Source organism: Capra hircus (assembly GCF_001704415.2).
Source record: "Capra hircus breed San Clemente chromosome X unlocalized genomic scaffold, ASM170441v1, whole genome shotgun sequence".
Lineage (NCBI taxonomy): Eukaryota > Metazoa > Chordata > Mammalia > Artiodactyla > Bovidae > Capra > Capra hircus.
In genome coordinates this window covers 35,458,757-35,475,572 of record NW_017189516.1, presented here as the reverse complement: position 1 = coordinate 35,475,572, position 16,816 = coordinate 35,458,757, and positions in this window count along the sequence as shown.

The following is a 16,816-nucleotide window of genomic DNA, read 5'->3' as shown; positions in this document are numbered from 1 at the left end:
TGTTTAATGGAGTGAACACCCAATAAGAATCTCAGGCAAGCCCAATAGAGAGTGGGTGTGGGAGGGAGAAAGGGAGAGGGAAATTTTGTGCTTGTTAGAAGCACCATGAGATAAGACTAAAAGGGACAGACGCAGTTCAGAATGAAAAGAATACTTGGTACCCTCAACGTTGTGCACACACTAAGAAAGCTACTTAGCTACAAACACAGACCTTTTAAGGAAGATAGGATGACTCAGACAGACACACTGAAGTGACTTAGCATGCATGCATGTATTGGAGAAGGAAATGGCAACCCACTCCAGCATTCTTGCCTGGAGAATCCCAGGGACAGAAGGGCTTGGTGGGCTGCCATCTATGGGGTTGCACAGAGTCGGACATGACTGAAGCAACTTAGCAGCTGCAGCAGCAGCAGCAGCAGCAGCAGTTTTTGTTAAAAATATTTTCTTTCCAGGTACTAGGTCTTGCTAGAATACTTTTAAACTGATCATTTAATTTCCATTTCAATACATTCTATGTATCCAATTTTGTTACAATTTCTAAAAGAAATGTGTATCCCCCACTGCAATATTAAACATTATATAAAAATAGAATATTAAGTAATACTACTGTGAGATTAAGCAGAACCTATAATTATTGAGTATCCTCCTAATGAGATTTCATAGTATAAAAAGAACAAAACAGAATTGAAATGATGTATGAACATCCATATGTTACTGTTAGCTCAATTGGATGACACATTATGTAATAGTTTCCTTGAGGCTAATTAGAGCTAAATGGTCTCAAGAGTTGAAAACATTCAAATTTAAAGACATTAATCTACTCTAGTATTAATTTTTTCACAGTCCTTTAAGAGTACTGTGAACATTTCTTGAAAGCCTAAGCTAAACCAAACTCTCTTTCATAGTCAACTATTATTTCTGTACATTTATTCTATGGACTCGAGGAGAGAACTGAATGCTGATATCAGAATGTGCCTTGTAACCACAGAGAGACTCATTGAGCATAGACTATATGTGTAATGGGCTTCCCTGGTGGCTTAGATGGTAAAGAATGCTCCTGCAATGCAGGAGACCTGGGTTCAATCCCTGGGTGGGGTAGACCCCCTGGAGATGGGCATAGCAACCCACTCCACTATTATTAACCTGGAGAATCCCATGGACAGAGGAGCCTGGTGGGCTACAGTCCGTGGAGTCAAAAAGAGTTGGACATGACTGAGAGACTAAGCACGTAGCACACATACATGTAACAACAACAAAAAAGATGATACTCACTACACACACTTTTGCTATTCAGACATACAGTGTTTTCTTCAAATTGATGTTCCATGGATCTCTGGTTTAAAATTGTTTATGGAAAAAAAGATAAAATATTAAAATCTTTCAGTTCAGTTCAGTCGCTCAGTCGTGTCCAACTCTTTGCGACCCCATGGACTGCAGTACGCCAGGCTTCCCTGTCCATCACCAACTCTCAGAGCTTGTTCAAAATCATGTCCATCAAGTCAGTGATGCCATCCAACCATCTCATCTTCTGTCATTGCCTTCTCCTCCTGGTTTCAATCTTTCCCAGCATGAGGGTCTTTTCAAATGAGTCAGTTCTTCACATCAGGTGGCCAAAGCATTGGAGTTTCAGCTTCAGCATCAGTCCTTCCAATGAATATTCAGGACTATCTCCTTCAGGATGGACTAGTTGAATCTTTTTGCAGTCCAAGGGACTCTCAAGAGTCTTCTCCAACACCACAGTTCAAAAGCATCAATTCTTCAGTGCTCAGCTTTCTTTATAGTCCAACGTTCACATCCATACATGACCACTGGAAAAACCATAGCCTTGACTAGATGGATCTTTGTTGGCAAAGTAATGTCTCTGCTTTTCAATATGCTGTCTATGTTTGTCATAACTTTCTTTCCAAGGAGTAAGTGTCTTTGGAGAGCTGGACTATAAAAGAAAGCTGAGCACAGAAGAATTGATGCTTTTGAACTGTGGTGTTGGAGAAGACTCTTGAGAGTCCCTTGGACTGCAAGGAGATCCAAACAATGCTTCCTAAAGGAGATCAGTCCTGTGTGTTCATTGGAAGGACAGATGTTGAAGCTGAAACTCCAATACTTTGGCCACCTGATGTGGAGAGCTGACTCATTTGAAAAGACCCTGATGCTGGGAAAGAGGGAAGAAGGAGAAGAGAATGACAGAGGATGAGATGGTTCGATGGCATCACTGACTCAATGGACATGGGTTTGTGTGGACTCCGGGAATTGGTGATGGACAGGGAGGCCTGTCGTGCTGCGGTTCATGAGGTCGCAAAGAGTCAGACACGACTGAGTGACTGAACTGAACTGAATCACCATCTGCAGTGATTTTGAAACCCAGAAAAATAAAGTCTGTCACTGTTTCTACAGTTTCCTCCCCCCCATTTGCCATGAAGTGATGGGACCAGGTGCCATGATCTTATATTACTAAATGTTGAGCTTTAAGCCAACTTTTTCTTTCTCCCCTTTCATGTTCATCAAGAGGCTCTTTAGTTCTTCACTTTCTGCCATAAGGGTGGTGTCATCTGCATATCGGAGGTTATTGATATTTCTTCCAGAAATCTTGATTCCAGCCTGTGCCTCCTCCACCCCAGCGTTTCTCATGATATACTCTGCCTATAAGTTAAATAAGCAGGGTGACAATATATAGCCTTGACGTACTCCTTTTCCTATTTGGAACCAGTCTGTTGTTCCATGTCCAGATCTTCTTGACCTGCATACAGATTCCTTAGGAGACAGGTCAGGTGGTCTGGTATTCCTATCTCTTGAAGAATTTTCCACAGTTTGTTGTGATCCACACAGTCAAAGGCTTTAGCATAATCAATAAAGCAGATGTTTTTCTAGAACTCTCTTGCTTTTTCAATGATCCAACAGATGTTGGCAATTTGATCTCTGGTTCCTCTGCCTTTCCTAAATCCAGCTTGAACATCTGGAAGTTCACAGTTCACATACTGCTAAAATCTTTACAGCTTCATAAGTACATATATGCTGATAATGTCTACAAGCAGTTAACCCACGTTTTTAATTTGTATTTTATTTTTTGGATTTTTTTTGTAGGAAAAGTATCAAACTCAAAGAAAAATTGAAAAGCCAGTGTACTGAATTAATGTATCAACTCTTAATGTACAAAATTCCATGGACAGAGTAGCCTGGTGGGCTATAGTTCATGGGTTCATAAAGAGTCAGACATGACTAAGAGACTGAGCACAGGATAACACATCAATATCCTGCAAGGCCAGTTCTCTCTCTCTCCACAAACACACACACACATGCCTATCTCTATTCTATCAAACAATCTGATGTTAGCCTGAGAATATATTTTACCTCTAAACATTTCATTATCTCTCTCCCCGTTATAGGATACAAATCCATATCCACCCCACCACACTTACAAAAATTAACATTAATTCACTTCTATCATCCATTATACAAAAGTGGAGCAAAATTTGTTACCCTCAAATTATGCTTTTTTTGGCGTAAGAATTATTTTAGACTGGTTATTTTAAAGAAAGAGCAGCCACAGAAGAAACTCAGAAAACCAAGTAGAAGTTGTGTGTGTGTTTGCACTGTGTGTTCAGTCATGTATGAATCTTTATGGCCCCATTGACTGTAGCCCACCAGGCTCCTTGGCCCATGGGATTCCCCAGGCAAGAACACTATCATGGGTTGGCATTTCCTTCTCTAGAAGCAGAAGTTACCCTTTTGTAAATGACATTTACATTCATACGGGCAATCTCCATTTGTAAGGATGTCTGCCCATCTGTATCAGAAAAGGAAGGATGACTTTAAATCTATAGAAACTCTTATCAATAAAGAGGACAATGACTTAAATCTCCATAACAAGCATATCTTTATTTACTGAGCTTTGCCTGGTGTGTGTGTGTGTGTGTGTGTGTGTGTGTGTGTGTGTGTGTGTGCGCTCACCCCTGTGGTACTCTTTTGTGATCTCATGGACATAGCCGCCAGGCTCCTTTCCATGGAAATTTCCAAGCAAGAATACTGGAGTGGATAACTATTTCTTACTCCAGGGAATCTTCCTAATCCAGGGATCCAAATGGCTTCTCTTGTATCTCCTGCATTGTCAGGCAGATTCTTTACCACTACGCCACCTGGGAAGTTCTCTCTGCCTGGTAACCTCCCATAACTGCATCCCACACTAAACATCTTCATTGTCTCTAGCTCAAGGTGGTATATAAGATGGTGGCTCAGGTCATTTCGGGGAGATACTCAGTTTTACTGGACGTTTCCCACATATATAGGAAGTATGTTGTTGTTTAGTGACTAAGTCATGTCAACTCTTTTCTGACCCCATGGACTATAGCCTGCCAGGCTCTTCAGTCCATGGGATTTCCCAGCAAGAATACTGGAGTGGGTTGCCATTGCCTTCTCCACGGGATTTTCCTGACCCAGGGATCAAACCTGCATCTCCTGCATTGGCAGGCAGGTTCTTTATTACCACTGAACATTTACAGGAGGTATACCTGTTATTAAAACTCTGTTTTTATTCTTGTTACTATGTATTTTTTCTATCCCAAAGTATGTATTTTTGGTATAAGGATTATTTTGGGCTAAAGGCAATCAAAACCCAGCATATTCAGGAAAACACCTTTACCTCCCCCTCAACAGCCTAAATTTTACACTGGAATGGATCTTGTACCAGGAAGACAGCTATTAGCAGAGATAACTTTTTCCCTATGAAACTTATTTGTGTAACAGGGCACACTTTGGTTTCTAAGCACGTCCTCTAACTTCCTGTGATTGGCTTTCCTTCATTTTGCATCTCCAGACCCCTAACTCCTTTTCTTAGCCCAGGATGTTATATAAGCTTCAATTACCTGACTGTCTTTTGGGTATCATATTTTATGGGACTCTCATATGACTGAGGTGTCATTAGTGGTAAAAGACACACCTGGGGGCGGTCCTAAGATGGTGGAGGAATAGGAAGGGGAGACCACTTTCACCCCCACAAATTTATTGAAAGGACATTTGAATGCTGAGCAAATTCCATAAAACAACTTCTGAACACTGGCAGAGGACACCAGGCACCCAGAAAGGCAGCCCATTCTCTTCGAAAGGATGTAGGACAAAATATAAAAGATGAAAAGAGAGACAAAAAGTTAGGGACGGAGACACATCCCGGGAGGGAGTCCTAAAAAAGGAGACGTTTCCAAACACCAGGAAACCCTCTCACCGGCGGGTCTGTGGGGAGTTTTGGAATCTCAGAGGGCAACATAACTGGGAGGAAAAATAAATAAAACCCACAGACTACGTGCCTAATGGCAACTCCCAGCAGAGAAGTAGCCCAGACGCTCACGTCCACCACCAGCAAGTGGGGGCTAAACAGGGAGATGCGGGCTGCATTGCTTAGGGTAAGTACTGGGCGTGAATTCCCTGAGGACAATCTGAGGGTGCTAACGTGAGATAGCAACCCAAACTCTGGGATAGCCAGAGAGAGAGAGAAAAAAAAAAGAAGAGAGAGAGAGAGAGAGAGAGAACTTCCCTGTGAAAAGCCCTAACCTAAGGTATTGCAGAGTCCGTTCACAGAACAAAGGACTGAGCAAATACTAGAGAGGTAGCAGGCAGCAGACAGGCCCATCCCCCACAGGAGACAGGGAGGCAGGCAGGCGGCAGCCAGAGCTGGAAAAGGGCAATTTTGGCCCCAGAGTAGGCATCTTCTACCAAACTGCGAGCAGGCTCCCAGTTGCTAACCAAGTCTTCCTGGGATCCTGGACGGTTGACATCCGCTGGGAGGGTTGCAGCCAGAGATCATCTCCCCAGAAGAGATACACGGCACACCTGAGACGGTGCTCCTGCTGCCATCCAGGAAACCGAGCTGCTGGGATGGGGGAGGTGATAAGACACACTGCATCCGGGGAGTGTGTGCTCACCAAGCACCTGGTCGCGTGAGCTACTTGGATCTGGGAAGGGCACAAAACTCAGGCCCAACCGAGTCTTTGCCTTTGGGGAATACCCGAGAACCTGAATCTGAGTGGCTTAGACCTGGAAAGTGCACACAACCCAGGGCCCACTTTAGACAGCTCCCCTGCAGAACAGCCTGGAGCCTGAGCAGTGTAGACTGGGAAAGCACACACACCGTGAGTGGGGGCAAACCCAGTGTAACCGAGACCCTGTGAGCACTCCCCACACATGCCAGTGATATTTGTTTGCAGTGTTCCTCCCCACAATATAACTGAACAAGGGAGCCTAAATAAGTGACCACCTTCGCCCCCTTGTGGCAGGGTGGAAATTAGACACTGAAGAGACTTGCAAATAGAAGAAGCCAAAACAGAGAGAATGGCTTTGGAGGTGACAGGTGCAACAGATTAAAACCCTGTAGGGGTTTAGCACTGACTACATTGGAAGGGGCCTATAGATTTTGAGAAGCATAAGCTGGAACAAGGAACTATCTGAAACTGAGCTGACCCCACACTGCCTGCAACAGCTCCAGAGAAATTCTTAGATATATTTTTACTATTATCATTTTTAATTTTTTAAAAAATTTCGTTTATTTTTAAGTCCTCTACTACTCTAATTTTCATTTTTATAGCCTACTATCACCATGCAAAAAAAGACCCTATTTTTAAAGCAAACTTCTATACATTTTTATAATTTTTGTGATTTTTTAAATTATTGTATCTTTGAGAGTCTAACCTCTACTCCAGATTTTTAACCTTTTCTTTTTTGTATTTGTTATAAATTTTGTACGTTTAAAAATCTAATCTTCAGTACCCATTTTTACTTGGGAGTGTGATTACTGGCTTGATTGCTCTGTCCCCCGTTTGACTCTCCTTTTTCTCCCCTAGGTCACCTGGATCTCCTCCCTCCCCTTTCTCTTCTCTACCCAACTCTGTGAATCTCTGGGTATTCTGGACTTTGGAGAACACTTAGGGAACTGATTATTGGCTAGATCTGTCTCCTTTTGACCTCCACCCCCACCCCTTCTCCTGGTTACCTCTATCTCCTTCCTCCCTCTTTTCTTCTCTATGTAACTCTGTGAACCTCTCTGGGTGTTCCAGGCTGTGGAGAGCACATAGAGATTTGATTACTTGCTAGATTGCTCTCTCCCCTTTTGATTACCCCCTTCTCCTCCTAGTCACCTCTATCTCCCTCTTCCTTCTTCTCTTCTCCATGTAATTCAGCAAACCATTCTGGGTGTTCCTCATTGTGGAGAATCTTTTCTCCATTAACCTAGATGTTTTATCATCAGTGCTGTATGGATGAAGAAGTCTTGAGCCTACTGTAAGAATAAGACTGAAAACCAGAGGCAGGAGGCTTAAGTCCAAAACCTGAGAACACCAGAAAAATCCTGACTCCAGGGAACATTAATCGATAAGAGCTCATCCAAAAGTCTCCATACCTACACCAAAACCAAGCTCCACCAAAGAGCCAACACATTCCAGAGCAAGACATACCACGCAAATTATCCAGCAATGCAGGAACATAGACCTGAGCTTTAATGTATAGGCTGCCCAAAGTCACACCAAACCAATAGACAGCTCAAAACTCACTACTGTACACTTCACTGTGCTCCAGAGAGAAGAAATCCAGCTCCACCCACCAGAACACCCAGGCAAGCTTCCTTAACCAGGAAACTTTGACAAGCCACTTGTCCAACCCCACCCACAGGGAGGAACATCCACAATAAACAGGAACCACAAACATCCAGAATATAGAAAGGCCACCCCAAACACAGTAATCTAAACAAGATGAAAAGGCAGAGAAATACTCCGCAGGTAAAGGAACATGATAAATGCACACCAAACCAAACAAAAGAGGAGGAGACAGGGAGTTTAACTGAAAAAGAATTCAGAATAACAATAGCAAAAATGATCCAACATTTTGAAAATGAAAAGGAGTTACAGATAAATGGCCTGGAGACAAGGATTGAGAAGATGCAAGAAATGTTTAACAAGGACCTAGAAGAAATAAAAAAGAGTCAATCAATAATGAATAATGCAATAAATGAGATCAAAAACACTCTGAAAGGAACCAACAGCAGAATAACTGAAGCAGAAGATAGGATAAGTGATGTAGAAGATAGAATGGTGGAAATAAATGAAGCAGACAGGAAAAAAGAAAAAAGAATTCAAAGAAATGAGGACAATCTCAGAGACCTCTGGGACAATGTCAAATGCCCCAACATTTGAATCATGAGTCTCAGAAGAAGAAGACAAAAAGAAAGGCCATGAGAAAATACTTGAGATAATAGATGAAAACTTCCCTAAAACAGGAAAGGAAATAGTCATCTAATTGCAAGAAACCCAGAGAGTCCCAAACAGGATAAACCCAAGGCAAACACCCAAGACAGTCCCAAACAGGATAAACCCAAGGCAAAACACCCAAGACACATATTAATCAAACTAACAAAGATCAAACAAAAAGAACAAATATTAAAAGCAGCAAGGGAAAAACAACAAATAACACACAAGGGGATTCCCATAAGGATAACAGCTGATCTTTCAATAGAAACTCTTCAGCCCAGAAAGGAATGGCAGGACATACTTAAAGTGATGAAAGAGAAAAACCTACAACCCAGATTACTGTACACAGCAAGGATCTCATTCAAATATGAAGGAGAATTCAAAAGCTTTACAGACAAGAATAACCTCAGGGAATTCAGCACCACCAAACCAGCTCTTCAACAAATGCTAAAAGATCTTCTCTAGACAGGAAACACAAAAAAGGTCTATAAACTTGAACCCAAAACAACAAAGTAAATGGGATCATACTTATCAATAATTACCTTAAATGTAAATGGGTTGAATGCCCCAACCAAAAGACAAAGACTGGCTGAATGGACACAAAAACAAGACCCCTATATATGCTGTCTACAAGAGACCCACCTCAAAACAAGGGACACATACAGACTGAAAGTGAAGGGCTGGAGAAAGATATTTCATGCAAATGGAGACCAAAAGAAAGCAGGAGTACCAATACTCATATCAGATAAAATAGACTTCGAAATAAAGGCTGTGAAAAGAGACAAATATGGACACTATATAATGATCAAAGGATCAATCCAATAAGAAGATATAATGATTATAAATATATATGCACCCAACATAGGAGCACTGCAATATGTAAGGCAAATGTTAACAAGTATGAATGGGGAAATTAACAATAAAACAGTAATATTGGGAGACTTTAATACCCCACTCACACCTATGGATAGATCAACCAAACAGAAAATTAGCAAGGAAACACAGACTTTAAATGATACAATGGGCAAGTTAGACTTAATTGATATCTCTAGGACATTTCACTCCAAAACAATGATATTCATCTTTTTCTCAAGTGCACATGGAACCTTCTCCAGGATAGATCACATCCTGGGCCATAAATCTAGCCTTGGTAAATTCAAAAAAATTGAAATCATTACAAGCATCTTTTCTGATCACAATGCAGTAAGATTAGATGTCAGCTACAGAAAAAAAAAAAGAACTATTAAAAATTCCAACATATGGAAACTAAACAACACATTTCTGAATAACCAATAAATCACAGAAGAAATAAAAAAAGAAATCAAAATATGCATAGAAATGAATGAAAATGAAAACAGAACAACCCAAAACATATGAGACACTGTAAAAGCAGTGCTAAGGGGAAGGTTCATAGCAATACAAGCTTATCTCAAGAAACAAGAAAAAAGTCAAATAAATAACCTAACTTTACATCTAAAGCAACTAGAAATAGAAGAAATGAAGACCCCAGGGTTAGTATAAGGAAAGAAATCATAAAAATTAGGGCAGAAATAAATGCAAAAGAAACAAGGGAGACCATAGCAAAAATCAACAAAGCTAAAAGCTGGTTCTTTGAGAAGATAAATAAAATAGACAAACCATTAGCCAGACTCAGCAAGAAACAAAGGGAGGAGAACCAAATCAACAAAATTAGAAATGAAAATGGAGAAATCACAACAGACAAAACAGAAATACAAAAGATCATAAGAGACTACTATCGGCAACTGTATGCCAATAAAATGGACAACTTGGAAGAAATGGACAAATTCCTAGAAAAGTATCACTTCCAAAGCTGAACCAGGAAGACATAGAAAATCTTAACAGACCCATCACAAGCACAGAAATCGAAATTGTGATCAGAAATTTTCCAAGAAAAAAAGCCCTGGACCAGACGGCTTTATAGCTGAATGCTACCAAAAATTTAGAGAAGAGCTAACACCTATCCTACTCAAACTCTTCCAGAAAATTGCAGAGGAAGGTAAACTGCCAAACTCATTCTATGAGGGCACCATCACCCTAATACCAAAACCAGACAAAGATGCCACAAAAAAAAGAAATCTAAAGGCCAATATCACTGATGAACATAGATGCAAAAATACTTAATCAAATTCTAGCAAACAGAATCCAACAACATGTTAAAAAGATCATATATCATGACCAAGTGGGCTTTATCCCAGGGATGCATGGATTCTTTAATATCCACAAATCAATCCATGTAATTCACCACATTAACAAATTGAAAGATAAACACCATATGATTATCTCAATACATGCAGAGAAAGCCTTTGACAAAATTTAACATCCATTTATGATAAAACCCTTCAGAAAGCAGGCATAGAAGGAACAAACCTCAACATAATAAAAGCTATATATGACAAACCCACAGCAAACATTATCCTCAATGGTGAAAAATTGAAAGCAATCCCCCTAAAGTCAGGAACAAGACAGGGATGCCCACTCTTACCACGACTATTCAACATAGCTTTGGAAATTTTAGCCACAGAAATCAGAGAAGAAAAAGAAATAAAAGGAATCCAGATTGGAAAAGAAGTAAAACTCTCACTGTTTGCAGATGACATGATCCTCTGCATAGAAAACCCTAAAGACTCCACCAGAAAATTACTAGAGCTAATCAATGAATATAGTAAAGTTGCACGATATAAAATAACCAAACAAAATTCTTTACATTCCTATACACTAACAATGAGAAAACAGAAAGAGAAATTAAGGAAACAATTCCATTCACCATTGCAATGAAAAGAATCAAATACTTAGGAATAAATCTACCTAAAGAAACAAAAGATCTATATATAGAAAACTATAAAACACTAGTGAAAGAAATCAAAGAGGACACTAATAGATGGAGAAATATACCGTGTTTGTGGATTGGAAGAATCAATATAGTGAAAATGATTATACTGCCCAAAACAATCTACATATTCAACACAATCACTATCAAGCTAACAACGGTATTTTTCAGAGAACTAGAACAAATGATTTCACAATTTGTATGGAAATACAAAAAACATTGAATAGCCAAAACAACCTTGAGAAAGAAGAATGGAACTGGAGGAATCAACCTGCCTGACTTCAAGCTCTACTACAAAGCTACAGTCATCAAGACACTATGGTGCTGACACAAAGACAGAAATATAGATCAATGTAACAGAATAGACAGCCCAGAGATAAATCCACACACCTATGGACACCTTATCTTTGACAAAGGAGGCAAGAATATACAATGGCGAAAAGGCAATCTCTTTAACAAGTTGTGCTGGGAAAACTGGTCAACCACTTGTAAAAGAATGAAACTAGAACACTTTCTAACACCATACACAAAAATAAACTCAAAATGGATTAAAGCTCTAAACACAAGACCAGAAACTATAAAACTCCTAGAGGAAAACTCCTAGACAAAACATTCTGACATAAATCACAGCAGGATCCTCTATGACCCACTTCCCAGATTAATGGATATAAAAGCAAAAATAAACAAATGGGACCTAATTAAACTTAAAAGCTTTTGCATAATGAAGGAAACTATAAGCAAGGTGAAAAGACAGCCTTCAGGATGGGAGAAAATAATAACAAATGAAGCAACTGGTTAAAGAATTAATCTCAAAAATAAACAAGCAGCTCATGCAGCTAAATTCCACAAAAATAAATGACCCAATCAAAAATGGGCCAAAGACCTAAACAGACATTTCTCCAAAGAAGATATACAGATGGCTAACAAAAACATGAAAAGATGTTCAACGTCACTCATTATCAGAGAAATGCAAATCAAAACCACAATGAAGTACCATCTCATGCTGTTATCAAAAAGTCTACAAACAATAAATGCTGGAGAGGGTGCAGCGAAAAGGGAACCCTCTTACACTGTTGGTGGAATGCAAACTAGTACACCCACTATGGAGAACAGTGTGGAGATTCCTTAAAAAACTGGAAATAAAACTGCGTTATAACCCAGCAATCCCACTGCTGGGCATACACACCGAGGAAACCAGAATTGAAAGAGACATGTGTACCCCAATGTTCATTGCAGCACTGTTTATAATAGCCAGGACATGGAAGCAACCATCAGCAGACAAATGGATAAGAAAGCTGTGGTACATATATACAATGGAATATTACTCAGCCATTAAAAAGAATACATTTGAATCAGTTCTAATGAGGTGGATGAAACTGGAGCCTTTTATACAGAGTGAAGTAAGCCAGAAAGAAAAACACCAATATAGTATACTAATGCATATATATGGAATTTAGAAAGATGATAATGATGACCTTATATGTGAGATAGCAGAAGAGACATAGATGTATAGAACAGTCTTTTGGACTCTGTGGGAGAAGGTGAGGGTGGGATGATTTGAGAGAATAGTATTTGAACATGTATATTATCATATGTGAAACAGATCACCAGTCCAGGCTTGATGCATGAGACTGGGTGCTCAGGGCTGGTGTGCTGGGAAGACCCTGAGGGATGGGATGGGGAGGGGGGGAGGCGGGGTCAGGATAGGGAACACATGTACACCCATGGCAGATTCATGTCAATGTATGGCAAAAACCACTACAATATTGTAAGGTAATTAGCTTCCAATTAAAAAAAAAAATAAAGAACACACCTGCTAAAAGAGGAGATGTAAGAGATATGGGTTCAACCCCTGAGTAGGGAAAGATGCCCTGAAGGAGTGCATGGCAACCCACTCTAATATTCTTGCCTGGGGAATCTCATGGACAGAGAAGCCTGGTGGGCTACACATGGACAGAGGAGCCTGGCAGGCTACAGTCCATAGGGTCACACAGAGTCAGACACGACTGAAGCAGTTCAGCACGAATGCACAAAATTATGTTAAAGATATTTAGAAATTATTTTAGAAAATAAACTATTAATTGTTTAAATTGAAATCTGAGCTTTACCTGAGCCACACATGTTGTTGTCTTGTATCTATGGATTACATACATAGCATGTGTTGTAAGAAATTTCAACTAATTGATTTATAATGTCATAGTTCTAATCATTTTAAAACCTCAATTAGATGTCAATAATAAAAATTACCAATTTTAGAAAGGTAATCTGGGAATGTAAGTGCAAGATTTTTTGCCATATGACATTAAATTGGAAATAAATATGACCCCATTCTAAAAATGTATTCTATCTTATTTGATGAACTGTTTTTCAAGCATAGATTTAGGTTGAAATAAGAAAAATGACATTAGAATAATATTAGAAAGACCCTAAGGTTTTCCTTATTTTATTTTTTCTTATTTGTATTTTTCTGTGTGTGTGTGTGTGCATGTGTGTGTGTATACATATGTACTTATATGCCCTGCTGTAATTCTTTGTCAATATATCCTAACTGATTGAAAAAAGCAAAACAATCTAAAACAACCAATATGGAATTAATTTTTAAAACCCATCAAAAATATAACATAAATTTGAAATGAATCATGACTCACCACAGAAACATGTATAGATTGGAAAACAAGTCTACGAGACTGTGCAAGTATGATATTCAAATTCTCCATTATCTTTTGCATAGAAGAAGAAAATGGATTTTATGCCATCTCATGGCAAATCTGAGGGCTGCTTACCATCAAGTCCAAATCTCATCTGTTTTCAATTTCACATTTTCAAAACACTCTGGAAAAAATATCTAAATGACTGTGAATGCTCATAACATTTGTCAAACCGCTTTTGATACTTCTAAATTATCAAATCAATGCAAAGCAGTGCTTATTAATGCTACCCACTCCTTGGAAATTTTATTTTTTCATAAGTATTTATTTTAACTAAAGTAAATATGATCTGTTACAGCTCTCAGGAGGAAAAGATTTTTATTTTCCCCATAAGTCAGTTAAACCACTGCAAATAGAAGCAATATTGTGACCTAATATGACCAATGATCAGAGTATTCACAGTGTTGACTAGTCCACAAGTCTCCATTTACTTAGCAATAAATTAGTGTAATCTACACTGCAATCTATGGTGTTACTGTAGTCACAGTAAAGGCTAAAAGGCTAGCTTTGTTCCTTTTGCTAGATTCCTTAATTAAAAGATGAACTATAGTGTTCTAATGGCTTAGTAAAAGAATGAAAAGAGATCAAATTTAAATTGCCCCATGATCAATTTTGAATGTTTTATATTTAGAATTCCTTAAGGGACACAAAGGGGATTTCGCAGGTCATGCTATTGGTAAAGAACCTGCCTCCCCATGCTGGAGACTCAGGTTCAATCCCTGGGTCAGGAAGATCCCCTGGAGAAGAGCAGGGCAAGCCACTCCAGTATTCATGCCTGGAGAATCTCCCTGGACAGGGGAGGCTGGTGAGCTACAGTCCATACGGTTTCACAGAGTCTGACACAAGTGAAGTAACGTAGTATGCATGTGAGGGATACAAAAGCTGCATAGTACTTTGACACAGAACACTATTCACTTGGATTCAGCAAGAAAAAAATTTGAGATTCTATTATAATAAAGGAATTAGGCTAAGTATTGTGGAAATGAATAAAAAGGTAAGAATCTTGCCTACATAGTGCTCATAGAATAGTATATTAGAAAAGTGTACATAAAATGACTCTCAAGCAAAGTTTAATGGGATAAGGGATTTCTAATTACTAATATAGGCAGATGATAGAAATACTTCTTTCACCTCCAGAAACTGCAAAAAGATTCATAAAAAAAGGTGGTACTTGAGGGACCTTTCAAAGACTGAAAACCCTTTGACAGAAGTAGAAGAAAGAGCTATGTGAAAAGATACATTTTAAAGTATAATTACTAAAAGGTACAGGTGTTTTCAAGACATAGTGAGTCATTCTCTATGCCTAGATTATCATGGGAAAAAATGAAAAACAATGTTTTTAAGGCAGATGGCACATCACATTTAGAAAATGGTAATTAATTGTGTATAGAGTAATGAGAGGAGAAGGCAATGGCACCCCACTCCAGTACTCTTGCCTGGAGAATGCCAGGGATGGGGGAGCCTGGTAGGCTGCCGTCTATGGGGTGGCACAGAGTCGGACACGACTGAAGTGACTTAGCAGCAGCAGCAGCAGCAGAGTAATGAGAAAGCAATATAATTCAAGGAAGAAATGGATATTATCAGAATCCACCTCAAGATTATTCTCACACTAGTGCTTATGGAATGATGATATAAAAAGTAAATCCATTCCCCAGAAAAATAATTATAACTGGTGAAAATTATTTTTTTAAAAACCATTTAAAGCCTCTACTCATAGGCAGAGGCCTATAACAAAAGAAGCATAAAATTTATACTCTGAAAATAACATTACATTGTTGAAAGAAATTAAAAAACTAAATAAATGAAAAGACATTATGGGTCAGAAGACTTCACATTGTTAAGGTAATAATACTCCCCCAATTTATCTTTACCTAAACACAATACCCGTCAAAATTCCAGTTAGTTTTGCAGAATTTGACACACTGATCCTAAAATTATATGGACAGTCAAGAGACCCAGCATAGCAAAAACAGCCTTGAAAACGTTGATAAAAGATGGAGGACTCACACTTTCATACTTCAAAATATAAAACAAAACTATAATAATCAAGCAAGTTTGGTACTGGCATAAGGCTAGACATATATATAGATCAGTGGAATATAATGGATAGTCCAGAATTAAATCTTCATATATACAGTTAATTGATTTTCAACAGCACTGCTAAGATAAGTCAATGGAGTAAAGCAGAATCTTTTCAACAAATGGGACTGACATGACTGAATATTCATATTCAAAAAATGAAGTATGACCCACCTCTCATATCATACAAAAATTTAACTCAAAATGGAAATGTAAGAGCTAAACTCATAAAAAAACATAGGGGTAAATCTTTGTGATGTTACATCAGGCAACAGCTTCTTAAATATGACACAAAAATCACAGCACAAGCAACCAAAGAAAAAGTAAATAAATTGGACTTTATAAAATTTTTTTAGAAAAGATTCATGCTTCAAAAAACATCATCAAGAAAATGAAAAGGCAGTCTACAGAATGGGATGAAGTATTTACAAAGCATATATATATATATATATATATAAAATAAAGGGCCCATAATCTAGAATATATAAAAAATTCTTATAGATTAATAAGACATGCAATACAATTATAAATGGGCAAAATATCTGAATTAATATTTCTCCAAAGGAGATATACAATATAAGCTCTTGAAAAAAATAGTGTACTGTCATTAACCATCAGAGATATGCAAATTGAAACAAGATACCACTTCACACAGACTTACATGACTATCATCAAAAAGACATAACAAGTGTTGGTGAGGATGTGAAGAAATTAGAACCCTCACACACTACTACTGGGAAGGTAAAATGGTGCAGCTGCTTTGAAATAATCTCACAACTCCTCTAAAACTTAAACATGAAGTTACCATATGACAGAAATTCCATTCCTGGGCATATACACAAGAGATACACAAATGTATGCCACATAAAAAAGTATATGCAAATGTTTATAGTAGCCTTATTCACAGTAGAAAAATAAAATATTGTATATCTATGCAATGGAATACCATTTAGCAATAA